This window comes from Oncorhynchus keta, chromosome 23, assembly GCF_023373465.1.
Source record: "Oncorhynchus keta strain PuntledgeMale-10-30-2019 chromosome 23, Oket_V2, whole genome shotgun sequence".
Lineage (NCBI taxonomy): Eukaryota > Metazoa > Chordata > Actinopteri > Salmoniformes > Salmonidae > Oncorhynchus > Oncorhynchus keta.
In genome coordinates, this window is record NC_068443.1 from 35,655,396 (window position 1) to 35,670,542 (window position 15,147).

The window sequence follows — 15,147 nt, forward strand, 5'->3', positions numbered from 1 at the left end:
TTGGCCAAGATCTCGCGATACATGGCCCCATCCATCATCCCCTCAATACGGTGCAGTCGTCCTATCCCCTTTGCAGAAAAGCATCCCCAAAGAATGATGTTTCCACCTCCATGCTTCACGGCTGGGATGGTGTTCTTGGGGTTGTACTCATCCTTCTTCTTCCTCCAAACACGGCGAGTGGAGTTTAGACCAAAAAGCTCTATTTTTGTCTCATCAGACCACATGACCTACTCCCATTCCTCCTCTGGATCATCCAGATGGTCATTGGCAAACTTCAGACCGGCCTGGACATGCGCTGGCTTGAGGAGGGGGACCTTGCGTGTGCTGCAGGATTTTAATCCATGATGGCGTAGTGTGTTACTAATGGTTTTCTTTGAGACTGTGGTCCCAGCTCTCTTCAGGTCATTGACCAGGTCATGCCGTGTAGTTCTGGGCTGATACCTCACCTTCCTCATGATCATTGATGCCCCACAAGATGAGATCTTCCATGGAGCCCCAGACCGAGGGTGATTGACCGTCATCTTGAACTTCTTCCATTTTCTAATAATTGTGCCAACAGTTGTTGCCTTCTCACCAAGCTGCTTGCCTATTGTCCTGTAGCCCATCCCAGCCTTGTGCAGGTCTACAATTTTATCCCTGATGTCCTTACACAGCTCTCTGGTCTTGGCCATTGTGGAGAGGTTGGAGTCTGTTTGATTGAGTGTGTGGACAGGTGTCTTTTATGCAGGTAACGAGTTCAAACAGGTGCAGTTAATACAGGTAATGAGTGGAGAACAGGGGGCTTCTTAAAGAAAAAAGAACAGGTCTGTGAGAGCCGGATTTCTTACTGGTTTGTAGGTGATCAAATACTTATGTCATGCAATAAAATGCAAATTAATTACTTAAAAATCATAGAATGTGATTTTCTGGATTTTTGTTTTAGATTCCGTCTCTCACAGTGCATGTTATCAGTATATTTGGACAGAAAACACTCCGGAGTTTCTCAAACTGTTTGAATGATGTCGGTGAGTATAACAGAACTCATATGGCAGATGAAAACCTGAGAAAAATCCAACCAGGAAGTGGGACATCTGAGGTGAATATTTATGGTGTTGTTTCTAACTCTGTTCACAGAAATGGTTCGCTGCTACAGACAGTGAGTGGCTGTGGCCTGCTATATAAAGCATGCAGACAGACATAGCATTCTGTTACTATTTGTTGAACATTAAATTGGGCGAGTGACCTAAGTGACTTTGAGCGTGATATGATCGTCGGTTCCAGGCGCGCCGATTCCAGTGTCTCAGAAATGGCTGGGGCTTTTCACGCATGACAGTGTCTAGGGTTTACCGAGAATGGTGCAACAAACAAGAAACATCCAGTCAGCAGTAGACCTATTGTTAAAAACAGCTAGTTAATAAAAGGACGAAAGAGAATTGCAAGAATAGTGCAAGCTAACAGGCAGGTCACAAACAGGCAAATAATGGCGCAGTAAAACAGTGGTCGCAGAACGGTATCTCGGAATGCACAACTAGTCAGTCCTTTTCACAGATGGGCTATAGCAGCAGATGACCACATCGGGTTCCACTCCTATCAGCTAAAAATAGGAAGAAGCGGTTCTAGTGGGCGTGCGATCACCAACACTGGACAACTGAGGAATGGAAAAACATCACCTGGTTCGACGAATCCTGGTTCCTGTTGCGTCATGCTGATGGCAGAGTTAGGATTTGGCGTAAGCAACATGAGTCCATTGCCCCATTCTGCCTGATGTCAATGATACAGGCTGGTGGCACACATTAGGTCCCTTGATATCAATTGAGCAACGTTTCCATGCCCTGATGAGCTATTCTGGAGGCAAAGGGGGGTCCGACATGGTGCTAGATGGGTGTACCTAATAAACTGTGTATCTTGAAAAGAGAAAGATTTCACTCTGAAAATAGCCAGAACATAGTGGTAAGACTTAGTAAATGTGACTTTTAGTTCCTTCTCCCGAATAACCGAAATCCTTCTCTTTATCCTTGGACAGAAAATCATTAGAGACAGAGCTCTGTGAAGATTACATGAAAATCATTGTAATAGTGCTTAAATCCATGCAAATCCAACACTAATGGATGGCTGTAGAACAATAAGAGAACATTTGCCCAGTGAGATTTGACACATCCTTTATGTTTGATTCCCTCACTTTGTGTAAGAAGTGAATTAGCAATAGGCTTTACTCTGACTCGGAACATAAAGAGACCACAGTTTAGTATTGGTGGGGACCATGGACTTGCCCCTCTAAACGCCAATAGCCTTACGTAGTGTATCCAATATTGTGTTTATGTCCGTCTGTATTCTTCTTCTTCTTCTTGTTTACATCGTTACTGCCACGGTCCTCCTCACTGTCTTCATAAATCTTGTTGATCATCATCTTTAACCGTGTTCCCCTACTAACCACTTAATTTATGTAGAGAGGGTTTCTGATGGTGATCCAATGAGACTGCGGCTCCTCGTCCAAACCTAAGATGTGCCGTGACTGTCACAATCCCTCTTTCTAAAAGTTGTGGCTCAGCTAAACAAGCTGAATGCTCCATAATTTATTCAGCAATCTCATTATTATTTCAAAGGAAATTAGGTATTGTTCGAGTGGCCACTCTGGAAATCTTCAATATTTAGTTTTTTTTGAGGTAACAAACAAGGCTCACTTTATAAACAGAAGCGAGGCGATCTGAAGTACAGTAGCCCACAGATTAAGATGATAAATCCTCAGATTATGGATGGCAAAAATCAGATGCTGATACTATTATGTATTTGCCCTCATTGTCTCGATCACAAGCTTCTTGAGACGATATAACTATCGTGGCTTTTGCTGGTCTCCCTTCGATACTACAGCACAGACAAGTGGTTTGAGAGGATAGGGATGCTTTTACTGTGAATTAATTGAATGTACAGTACACGAGGAATGAAATACTGTGGGCTACAGTAACACCAAGACTGATGAAGTGTTCTGTTTTACTATAAGTGTCTTGTTTTACTATTTACTACTGTCCAATATTCACCAAGAAAACCTGACACCACTAATTTTCAGATCTCCTTGACAATCAAGCACATTGAATAGAAGGGAGAGTCCAGCATATTCAGTAACATTTTATTCTGTGGAAATGTAACTAAGAACTAAGGCTCTTGATAACAAATATTAATCATGGCTGGTTTTAGTTCCCTTGCTTTAACAATATTGTGGCATGCCTGTGTGCCCTCTAGTGGAATATGATGAACAAGAAAATGTTTGTGTCCTAGTCCTGACAAGATGATGACCTCGCTGTTACTAGAGATGAACTGATTTAAAAAATAATCCATTCTAGCCTCTCATGGGTAGACTACAAAAAGCATCAGACCAAATAACCCTAGATTTTAGTTATGTCTTAACTGAGATTATATCCCAGTCAACAAGTCATATTTCATAACGTCAGATCAATGTCACCTTTTCAGTAAAGGTCCACTGCGGGACACCTGAATATATGTACTAAATCAATCCTTCTCAGGTCGGCACAACAGCAATAGACAAAGAAATGCACACAATCCTGCTAGACCCTTTGCAATGAGACAGGGTAGCCTCAATCTGAGTATGAGGTGATGAGACTTGGAATCTAAATAGGACATGTGGAGTTGAGACAGAGAGTAGCCTACAAATGGATTTGTCACAATGCCTAAAATAAAGCAGGGTAGCTCAGTCAGCAAGCAAAACTAAACAGCCATCTTGGTTCAGTTACTGCATGCGCTCTCTATGGACACTCTTGGTGGGATAATGATTTATTTTGCATTGTTTTATTGCTGTATAGTGACTAAGGCTTGAGTGGTGGCACAGACAAGGCTTCGAGACATTGCAGGGACAGAGAACACACTCTATGAATAATTTCTTTAACACATCTGTACTGTAATAAGAAGAGACAACAAGGAAAACAGTCTCCTCCATTCGCTTCCTGAGAACCCCATCGCACTAAATAATGAATAATGGAACTAGGAAACGTTCACAGAACAATACGGTTGTGTTGATATAAAGGTACATTGCAGCTGGGTAACTATAGGACTGGTTCAGGGTTTAGTATTAACTGGAGGAAGCATTGTTTATTCCTCAAAGGACCCAGAGGACACGACAGTCTTATTCTTCATCTTCACATGGACCTAGAGTTAGCTAAACCCAAGGGAACTACACAATCCCTCCTTGTAAATTGTGTGGGTAGACTTGCAGTGTACACACCAACTGACAAGGTCTCCGTGGTGAAATTGGATTTTCCGACACTTCCCTACTGCTGATATGTCCTCTATTTCGGGGGTCTCAAGCTTTGCCCACTGAGCGACACTCCTGTGGTAAACTTGTTGTCACAATGTAAAAGGTCAGGGGTAAAGTAAACAAGGTGTAACAGCGCCAATCGCCAATTCAGCACCATTGAAGCAGACCGCAACCGAATCACAATTCCAAAGTTCAGCAAAAAAGGATGGTGGACAGTGACCTTATCAGGAGCCGCCACTTCCCACTAACCAAAACATAAGAAGCCAATATGTGCAACCGTGTTGACCTTTTCAAACCAAACTTTAGAACTGTACACAATAGAGTATAAATGAAAATAGACCTCTCTATTGTTTTTTGGTATTAATTACGATCCCCTTTAGCTGCTGCAAAAGCATCAGCTGCTCTTCCTGGGTCCACATGAGACATGACATAATACATAGTATAGAACATTATTAGTCAAGGACTGAAATACATACAGTACATTTAAAACGTCACACATAGCCTACCTATCAGTACATACACACAAGATCTAGGTCTAATACGTAGTACATTGCAAATTACAATATAATATATATAGAAAATGGCTCTTTCTTCACAGTCCCCTTTGTGCGGAAAGGTGTTTTTCTATCTGCTTGAAACTGGTTTTATTGCTAGCTTGAGTTACCTGGGGTGGCATGTAGTCATGGCTCTATTTAATACTGTGCGTTTCCCAGACCTGGAGACTGCGAAGAGACGTCTTGTGTTGTACCGATGAGTGCCTGAACTGTGTGCCAACTGTTTGAACAGACAGTTCGGTACCTTCAACGTATCAATGCTTTGCACAAAGACCAATAGTGATGCAGTCAATCTCTCCTCAACTTTGATCAAGGAGAGACTGACATGCATGTTACTGACACTTTCCCTCCATATACATCTAAGTGCGATACGTGCTGCTTTGTTCTGAACCAACAGCAATTTACCTACAGCATGTCCTTCTTTGCCGCACATGACCACACAGCTGGGCAGTAGTCCAGGTGCAACAAAACTTGGGCCTGCAGAACCTGTCTGGTCGACTGAGATATCAAGAAGGCAGAGCAACGCCCTGTCATGGACAGGCCTCTTCCAATTTTAGCAACCATTGAGTCTATACGTTTTGACCATGACGGCTTGCTTTCTAGGATTACAACCAACAGTTTAGTCTCCTCAACTTGCTCAATAGCCACATTACTCAATAATAGATCTAAACGAGGTTTAGCGTTGAGGAAGTGATTTGTCTCAAAAATTATGCTTTTAGTTTTTGAGATATTTAGCATCAGCCTATTACTAGTTACCCATTAGAAAACAGGCCGGAGCTCTGTGTTGTGTCTCATTTATTTATTTTACTGTTACAGCCAACGTGTATGCTGTTGAGTCGTCAGCATACATAGACACACAGGCTTTATTCAAGTTAAGTGGAAGGTCATTTGTGAAAACAGAAAATAAGAATGGTCCTTGTTGGCTGCCCTGCGGCACACCACAATCAACTGAATTAACAGCGATACTTAAAATGTATTTGCTATTCCCTTTGCCTCACCCCACTCAGCCATACAGTTCTTAAATTCATCATCTATCCATGGGGATTTGGCAGTTCTAACAGTCAGTTTCTTGATGGGCGCATGCCTATCAGTAACCGGAAGAAGCAGTTTCAAGTGCAGCGTCTGGATGTTCCTCATTACACACATCAGACCAACATCAGACCATATTGTTCACCTCTTCGACATAGGAATCGTGAAAAACCTATTGTATGATCGCTTTTACACAATTTTAGGTCCAGTCTTTGGAACTTTGGTTTTTCTAGATATGGCTATTATATTATGATCACTACATCTGATGGGTGTGGATACTGTTTTAGAGCAGATTTCTGCAACATTAGTAAAGATGTGATCAATACACATGGATTATTAAGTTCCTGTTTTGTTTGTAAATACCCTGGTAGGTTGACTTATGACTTGAACCAGATTGCAGGCACTGGATACAGCTTGAAGCTTCTTTTTGAGTGGTCAGCTTGAGGACAACCAGTCAATATTTAGGTCACCCAAAAAAATATACCTCTGTTTATATCACATACATTATCGAGCATTTCAGACATATAGTGCAAATACTGACTTTTAGCACACAGTGGTCTATAGCAACTTCTTACGAGAATAAGCTTTAGGTGAGGCAGATGAACCTGTAGCCATATTACTTCCATTGTCACGCCTTGGTCTTAGTATTTTGTGTTTTCTTTAATTATTTGTTCAGGCCAGGGTGTGACATGGGTTTATGTTATATTGTATGTTCGTATTGGGGTTTGTAGTATTTGGGATCGCAGCTGATTAGGGGTGTTGTATAGGCTTGGCTGCCTGAGGCGGTTCTCAATCAGAGTCAGGTGATTCTCGTTGTCTCTGATTGGGAACCGTATTTAGGTAGCCTGGGTTTCGCTGTGTATTTCGTGGGTGATTGAACCTGTCTCTGTGTAGTTTCACCAGATAGGCTGTAATTAGATTTCACGTTCCGTTTGTTGTTTTGTATTGTAGTTATTTCATGTATCGTCATTTTCATTCATTAAAGAACATGAGTAACAACCACGCTGCATTTCGGTCCGACTCTCTTTCGACAAACGAAGAACGCCGTTATAGAATCACCCACCACACACGGACCGAACAGCGTGTTAACAGGCAGCGACAGCTTGAACAGCGAAGGGAGGACGTTATGGATAGCAGAGGCATGGAGTATACGACGTGGGAAGAAATCGACAGGTGGGCGGCCGACCCAGAGAGAGTGCAGGAGCCCGCCTGAGATTCGCTAGAGCAATGCGAAGAGGGCTATAGGCGAATGGAGTCAAAAAGAAAGACACGTCGGCGCAGAGCGAAAACCGAAAGTAACCCCCAAATATTTATTGGGGGGGGGGGCTCAGGGAGAGAGTAGCAGAGTCAGGAGTCAGACCTGAGCCTACTCTCCCTGTTAATCGTGAGGAGCAGCTGCAGTGGGAGAGGCTGCACCACCTGGAGAAATGGACATGGGAGGAAGAACTGGACGGTAAAGGACCCTGGGCTCAGCCTGGAGAATATCGCCGTCCCAAGGAAGAAATAGAGGCGGCTAAAGCGGAGAGGCGCTGGTATGAGGAGGCAGCACGGCGACGCGGTTGGAAGCCTGAAAAGCAGCCCAAAAATTATTTTTTTGGGGGGGCTAAAGGGAGTATGGCTATGCCAGGTAGGAGACCTGCGCAAACTCCCTGTGCTCACCGTTGGGCTAGAGAGACCGGGCAGGCACCGTGTTATGCTATGGAGCGCACGGTGTTTCCAGTGCGGGTGCATAGCCCGGTGCGGCACATACCAGCCCTTCCTATTGGCCGGGCTAGAGTGGGCATCGAGCTAGGTAAGCTTGGGCAGGCTCGGTGCTCAAGAGCTCCAGTGCGCCTGCACGGTCCGGTCTATCCAGAGCCACCTCCACACACCAGTCCTCCGATAGCAGCTCCCTGCACCAGGCTTCCTGTGTGTGTCCTCGATCCTGTAGCACCAGTTCCAGCACAACGCACCACGCACCACGCACCAGGCCTTCTGTGCGCCTCGCCTGTTCAGCACAGCCAGAGCCTTCCTTCCCTCCTGCGCTGTCGGAGTCTCTCGCCTGTTCAGCACAGCCAGAGCCTTCCTTCCCTCCTGCGCTACTGGAGTCTCCTGTCTGTTCAGCGCTATCAGAGCCTTCCTTCCCTCCTGCGCTGTCGGAGTCTCCCGCCTGTTCAGCGCTATCAGAGCCTTCCTTCTCTACAGCGCTGCCGGAGCCTCCTGCCTGTTCGGAGCAGCCTGAGCTGTCAGTCTGCATGAAGCAGCCAGAGCTGCCAGTCTGCAAGGAGCTGCTAGTCTGCAAGGTGCTGCCAACCTGCATTGGAGCAGTCAGAGCTGTCAGCCTGCATGGAGCAGTCAGAGCTGTCAGCCTGCATGGAGCAGTCAGAGCTGTCAGTCTGTATGAAGCAGCCAAAGCTGTCAGTCTGCATGAAGCAGCCAGAGCTGTCAGTCTGCAAGGAGCTGCGAGTCTGCAAGGAGCTGTCAGTCTGCAAGGTGCTGCCAGCCTGCATGGAGCAGTCAGAGCTGTCAGCCTGCATGGAGCAGTCAGAGCTGTCAGCCTGCATGGAGCAGTCAGAGCTGTCAGTCTGCATGAAGCAGCCAGAGCTGTCAGTCTGTAAGAAGCAGCCAGAGCTGTCAGTCTGCATAGAGCAGCTAGATCCGCCAGTCAGCCATGATCTTCTAGATCTGCCAGAAAACCAGTCTCTTCCAGATCTGCCAGACAACTAGTCTCTTCCAGATCTGCCAGTCAACCAGTCTCTTCCAGATCTGCCAGTCAACCAGTCTCTTCCAGATCTGCCAGTCAACCAGTCTCTTCCAGATCTGCAAGTCAACCAGAATCTTCCAGATCTGCTAGTCAACCAGAATCTTCCAGTTCCGCCAGCCAGCCAGGATCTACCGGCGCCTACTACCTGCCTGAGCTTCATCTCAGTACTGGGCTTCCTCTCAGTACTGGGATTCCCCTCAGTTCCGGGCTACCCCTCAGTTCCGGGCTGCCCTTCAGTTCCGGGCTGCCCCTCAGTCCCGAGCTGCCCCTCAGCCCCGAGCTGCCCCTCAGTCCCGAGCTGCCCCTCAGTCCCGAGCTGCCCCTCAGTCCCGAGCTGCCCCTCAGTCACGAGCTGCTCCTCAGTTCAGTGGGGTTCTGGGTGAGGACTATTAGGCCATGGTCGGCGGTCGAGGGTGGATTATCCCAGGACGCGAAGGGGAGGAACTAGGACATTAATGGAGTGGGGTCCACGTCCCGAGCCGGAACCGCCACCATGGACAGACGCCCACCCGGACCCTCCCTATGGTTTTGAGGTGCGTCCGGGAGTTCGCACCTTAGGAGGGGGGGTTTCTGTCACGCCTTGGTCTTAGTATTTTGTGTTTTCTTTAATTATTTGTTCAGGACAGGGTGTGACATGGGTTTATGTTATATTGTATGTTCGTATTGGGGTTTGTAGTATTTGGGATCGCGGCTGATTAGGGGTGTTGTATAGGCTTGGCTGCCTGAGGCGGTTCTCAATCAGAGTCAGGTGATTCTCGTTGTCTCTGATTGGGAACCGTATTTAGGTAGCCTGGGTTTCGCTGTGTATTTTGTGGGTGATTGTTCCTGTCTCTGTGTAGTTTCACCAGATAGGCTGTAATTAGATTTAACGTTCCGTTTGTTGTTTTGTATTGTATAGTTATTTCATGTATCGTCATTTTCATTCATTAAAGAACATGAGTAACAACCACGCTGCATTTCGGTCCGTCTCTCTTTCGACAAACGAAGAACGCCGTTACATCCATATAATCTGACATGAGACCCTCTCTCAGCCTAACAGGAATATGACTATGGACATACATAGCAACACCTCCTCCATTTGCATTTCTATCTGTGTGATTATCGAAGCTGGAGACAGGAAGCAGATACAGGGAGAACGTTGAATAAATAACGGACATGAAACAGGACAGGAACAGCATCTGGACAGCGGACAAAATAACGACATCAATGCTGACACAGGGATGGAACAGAGGAAACAGACAGATCAAGGGGAGGCAATCAAATAATGATGGAGTTCAGGTGGGTCCACTGAGGCGCAGGTGCACTTTATGAAGGGGACAGGTGTGCGTAATGATAGGCAGTCTGGCGCCCTCAAGTGCCAGAGAGGGAGAGATTGGGACCAGGAGTGACAGTACCACCCCCTCCCTCCTCTAGGGGCGCCACCTGGGAGGGCCTGACGGGCCGGCCGGGGCATGGGCACTGGACAAGCCGGCTAGGGCGTAGAAGCCAGATGAACCGGCAGAGGCGTGGGAGCCTGGCAAACCGGCTGAGGCGTGGGAGCCTGACGATCTGGTTGAGGCGTGAAAGCCTGATGACATGATTAAACATAATTAAAGTAGCATTATTTAAAGTGGCATTGTTTAAAGTGGCTAGGGATCCATTTATTAAAGTGACCAGTGATTGGGTCGCAATGTAGGCAGCAGCCTCTCTGAGTTAGTGATTGCTGTTTAGCAGTCTGATTGCCTTGAGATAGAAGCTGTTTTTCAGTCTCTTGGTTCCAGCTTTGATGCACCTGTACTCACTTCGACTTCTGGATGGTAACAGTGTGAACAGGCAGTGGCTTGGGTGGTTGTTGTCCTTGATGATCTTTTTAGCCTTCCTGTGACATTGGGTACTGTAGCTTTCATGGAGGGCAGGTAGTTTGCCCCCGGTGATGTGTTGTACAGACCGCACCACCATTTGGAGAGCCTTGCGTTGAGGGTGGTGCAGTTGCCGCACCAGGCTGAGATACAGCCCGACAGGATGCTCTCAAATGTGCATCTATAAAAGTTTGACAGGGTTTTGGGTGACAATCAAAATTTCTTCAGCCAGCCTCCTGAGGTATGTCACGAACCGGCTCAAAGCCCGTAACAAAAGGGAGACAACGTGGAGATAAGGAGTAGCAAAATATATATTTATTAAATAAGTAACTAAGTATAATATACAATGGTGTCTGTAATCAGTAATCAGTAGTGTAAGTGAGTGTTTTGCATGCATGAATGTGATAATGCAGGGTGTTGAAAGATGTTAACGCAAACAACCAAAAAACCACCAAGAAAAACAACCAAATCTATAAAGGTGTCTGCATGGAGAGAGTCTCCTCCATGAATGGGGAAGTGGTGTATTTATCCTGGGAGACACCGGGCCCAGGTGTTTCCCATGTAGCTGACGACCCTCACAACTCCGCCCACCAGCATCCTAATAAGGAAATAACAAAAAGAGAATACGGCAGACAGAGTGGGAGGGTCGTCACAGGTTGAAGAGGCGCTGTTGCTCCTTCTTCACCACACTATCTGTGTGGGTGGACCATTTCAGTTTGTCTGTGATGTGTACGCCAAAGAAATTAAACATTTCTACCTTATCCACTACTGTCCCTTCGATGTGGATAGGGGGGTGCTCTCTCTGCTCTTTCCTGAAGTCCACGATCATCTCCTTTGTTTTGTTGATGTTGAGTTAGAGGTTGTTTTCCTGGCACTACACTCCCAGTGCCCTCACCTTCTCCCTGTAGACTGTCTCATTGTTGTTGATAATCAAGCCCACTACTGTTGTGACATTTGCAAGCTTAATGATTGAGTTGGAGGCATGCATGGCCACGCAGTCGTGGGTGAATAGGAAGTACAGGAGGGGGCTGAACATGCACCCTTGTGGGGCCCCAGTGTTGAGGGGAAGAGAAGTGGAGATGTTGTTTCCTACCTTCACCACCTGGGGACGGCCTGTCAGAAAGTCCAGGACAGGGCGGGGTTGAGACCCAGGGCCTCCAGCTTGATGATGAGCTTGGAGGGTACTGTGGTCCTGAATGCTGAGCTGTAGTCTATGAACAACATTCTTACATAGGTATTCCTCTTGTCCAGATGGGATAGGACAGTGTGCAGTGTGAATGCGATTGCGTCGTCTGTGGACCTATGGGACGGTATGCAAACTGAAGTGGGTCTAGGGTGGCCGGTAAGGTGGCGGTGATATGATCCTTGACTAGTCTATCAAAGCACTTCATGATGACAGAAATGAGTGCTACGGGGTGGTAGTCATTTAGTTCAGATATCTTTGCCTTCTTGGGTACAGGAACAATGGTAGCCATCTTGAAGCATGTGGGGACAACAGACTGGGATAGGTAGCGATTGAATATGTCCGTAAACACACCAGCCAGCTGGTCTGCGTGGTACCCAATTGTTAGTAGTTACTATCTTGTCTCATTGCTGCAACTCCCATTACGGGCTCAGGAGAGACGAAGGTCGAAAGCCATGCGTCCTCTGAAACACAACCCAACCAAGACGCACTGCTTCTTAACACAGCACACATCCAACCTGGAAGCCAGCCAAACCAGGTCACCGCTAACCTAGCAACCTGGTTAGCGTGCACTGAGGCCAGCCCACCACAGAGGTCAATGGTGCGCGATGAGACAAGGATATCCCTACCGGCCAACCCCTCCCTAACCCAGACACATGAGCAGGTCGAGAGTTTCAAGTTCATTGGTGTCCACATCACCATCAAACTATCATGGTCCAAACATACCAAGACAGTTGTGAAGAGGGCACAACAAAACCTTTTCCCCCTCAGGAGACTGAAAAGATTTGGCATGGGCCCCCAGATCCTCAAAAGGTTCTACAACTGCACCATCGAGAGCATACTGCCAGTATGGCAACTGCTCAGCATCTGACTGTAAGGCAATACAGAGGGTAGTGCGAACGGCCCAGTACATCACTGGAGCCAAGCTTCCTGCCATCCAGGACCTATATAACAGGCTGTGTCAGAGGAAAGCCCATAAAATTGTCAGAGACTCCAGTCACCCAAGTTATAGACTGTTTTCTCTGCTACTACACGGCAAGCAGTACCGGAGCCCCAAGTCTAGGACTAAAAGGCTCCGCAACAGCTTCTATCCCCAAGGCATTAGACTGCTGAACAATTCATAAAAATCGCCACCGGACAATTTACATTTACACCCTCCCTCTTGTACACTGCTGCTACTCGCTGTTTGTTTGTTCCCTATGCATAGTCTCTTCACCCCCACTTACATGTACAGATTACTTCAACTAGCCTGTCCCCCTGCACACTGACTCGTACCCCCGTTATTGTTATTCTTATTGTGTTACTTTAAAAAAATTGTTACCCCTTTTCATGGTACCCAATTGTTAGTAGTTACTATCTTGTCTCATTGCTGCAACTCCCGTTACGGGCTCAGGAGAGACGAAGGTCGAAAGCCATGCGTCCTCTGAAACACAACCCAACCAAGACGCACTGCTTCTTAACACAGCACACATCCAACCTGGAAGCCAGCCAAACCAGGTCACCGCTAACCTAGCAACCTGGTTAGCATGCACTGTGGCCAGCCCACCACAGAGGTCAATGGTGCGCGATGAGACAAGGATATCCCTACCGGCCAACCGCTCCCGAACCCAGACAATGCTAGGCCAATTGTGTGTTGCCCCATGGACCTCCCAGTCGCAGCCGGCTGCAGCAGAGCCTGGGCGCGAACCCAGGTTCTCTGGACCACTGCGCCACCCGGGAGGCCTTATTTTGTTTCTTTTTATTTTAGCCTACTTGGTAAATATTTTCTTCTTCTTGAACTGCACTGTTGGTTAAGGGCTTGTAGTAAACATTTCACGGTAAAGTCTACCCTTGTTGTATTCGGCGCATGTGGCGAATAAAGTTTGATTTGATTTGAAGAAGAGAAGGACTACAATGGATACAAATTATATTGAAGATATCACTATCTCAAATTGCTAATCTTACAATAAAGTGTGAAATTAATGATTTTTAATCTAAAAAGCTAATGAAGTGTCTTGTCATGCGTGTTCGTGGAGCAACCTACCATTAACACCTATTTGGCTCCCATTTAACAAAGGGAGTTGAGAAGGCATGCATCTGCCTGCCAGCCTGGCTCCGGTGGATATTCTGAGCTGTGAGTGTGTAGGTGTTAATTAAGGACCTTGCATGTTTAACAGCACACCATTGGCAATGTTCCAATACCATTTAATAACACTATTTACTATATAATCACTGACAGTTATAAAGACTGGAATTTACCTTTATAATATAACTTTTAGTTAGGGCCCCTGGATTTTCCCTGACCATGTGACTTGACCATGAAAAACTCAGGGTGCTCGGGAGTATTTGTAGTTTATCATAAGGATCAAGAGTTTTTCCTGGTCAACTCACGTCTCAGGGCAATATTTATCAGGTCGTTTCAAATAATTGCTCATCAAGGGATGTTACTAAGGTAGTGAGGAAAGGAGGCTGTTCAAAACAATTGGGACGCAACCTTCCCTTTGATTGTAATATTCAAGCTCTAACACTAGATGGCGGACGTTACCAGCTCTGAATTGTGGACACGGGGTGAAACACAAGCCACCCCAAACATTTTTTAAGACTATGGCCTTGGTTAATCAGTTTTGAATCTGATATCTAAAGTCATTGAAGAATGAGTTCAAATTTGGTTGTTTGTTGGGTTGTTGCCCTTTTCTTTTGCATAAATCTGATGTAATAACTGTAATAACATTAGAATGTCTGGTGTTTACATTGAAGGGTGAGGAAAACAAACATTTACTTGGGAGTGTCCTCCTGAATAAAGCTGAAATGACACTTACAACGATACCATGATACAACTGTCACCACAACCACCACATAAGAACAAATTGAAACAAAAAATAAAATGGTAAGAAAAGTATTAGAATTTACTGACCACATGAAGGAGTTAACAAAGCTGGAGCTGAGGGTTTAAATCCCATGCTCGGTGGCACAATTCAGCTAATTGGCACAAGAAATGGAAGATGTCAGGAATCTCTCACCCAAAGATCTTGTGTGGAATAACAAACAAGTGAAAACCAGCTAAAGTGACTGGATTGGAAAGCATTCTGCATAAAAGGAAACACACAAGGAAAGTTGAGGATGTTTTTGTGTTGTACAGCAATGAAGTTAGAGGTGGGTATTTGTATGTGTCTGTCTGTCTGTCCTCTATCTGTCTGTCTGTCTGTCTGTCTGTCTGTCTGTCTGTCTGTCTGTCTGTCTGTCTGCCTGAATCTCTCTGTTCAAGACCCTTAGGCTACTATAGCAAAATATGCATAAAAGCTTAGGTCATCTATCTATTACCAGTAGCCTAGATATGCAATTCTGCTTCAATTCCCCTCTGCAATTATTACATGTATTTTGTGTTCAATGACAGATGTTTACATGAAAATGAACAATGAGTTCAGAGCTAGAGGGTCTACATTCGTTATATGTGTAGCACGTACACACACACGCTTCCAATGCACCGTGTATTCATTCGGGTGTGCGCGTACTTCCATGCGTGCCACCCGTGTGAAAAATAGGTTTTTAGCACACTTGTTCTGACGTCACTTGCA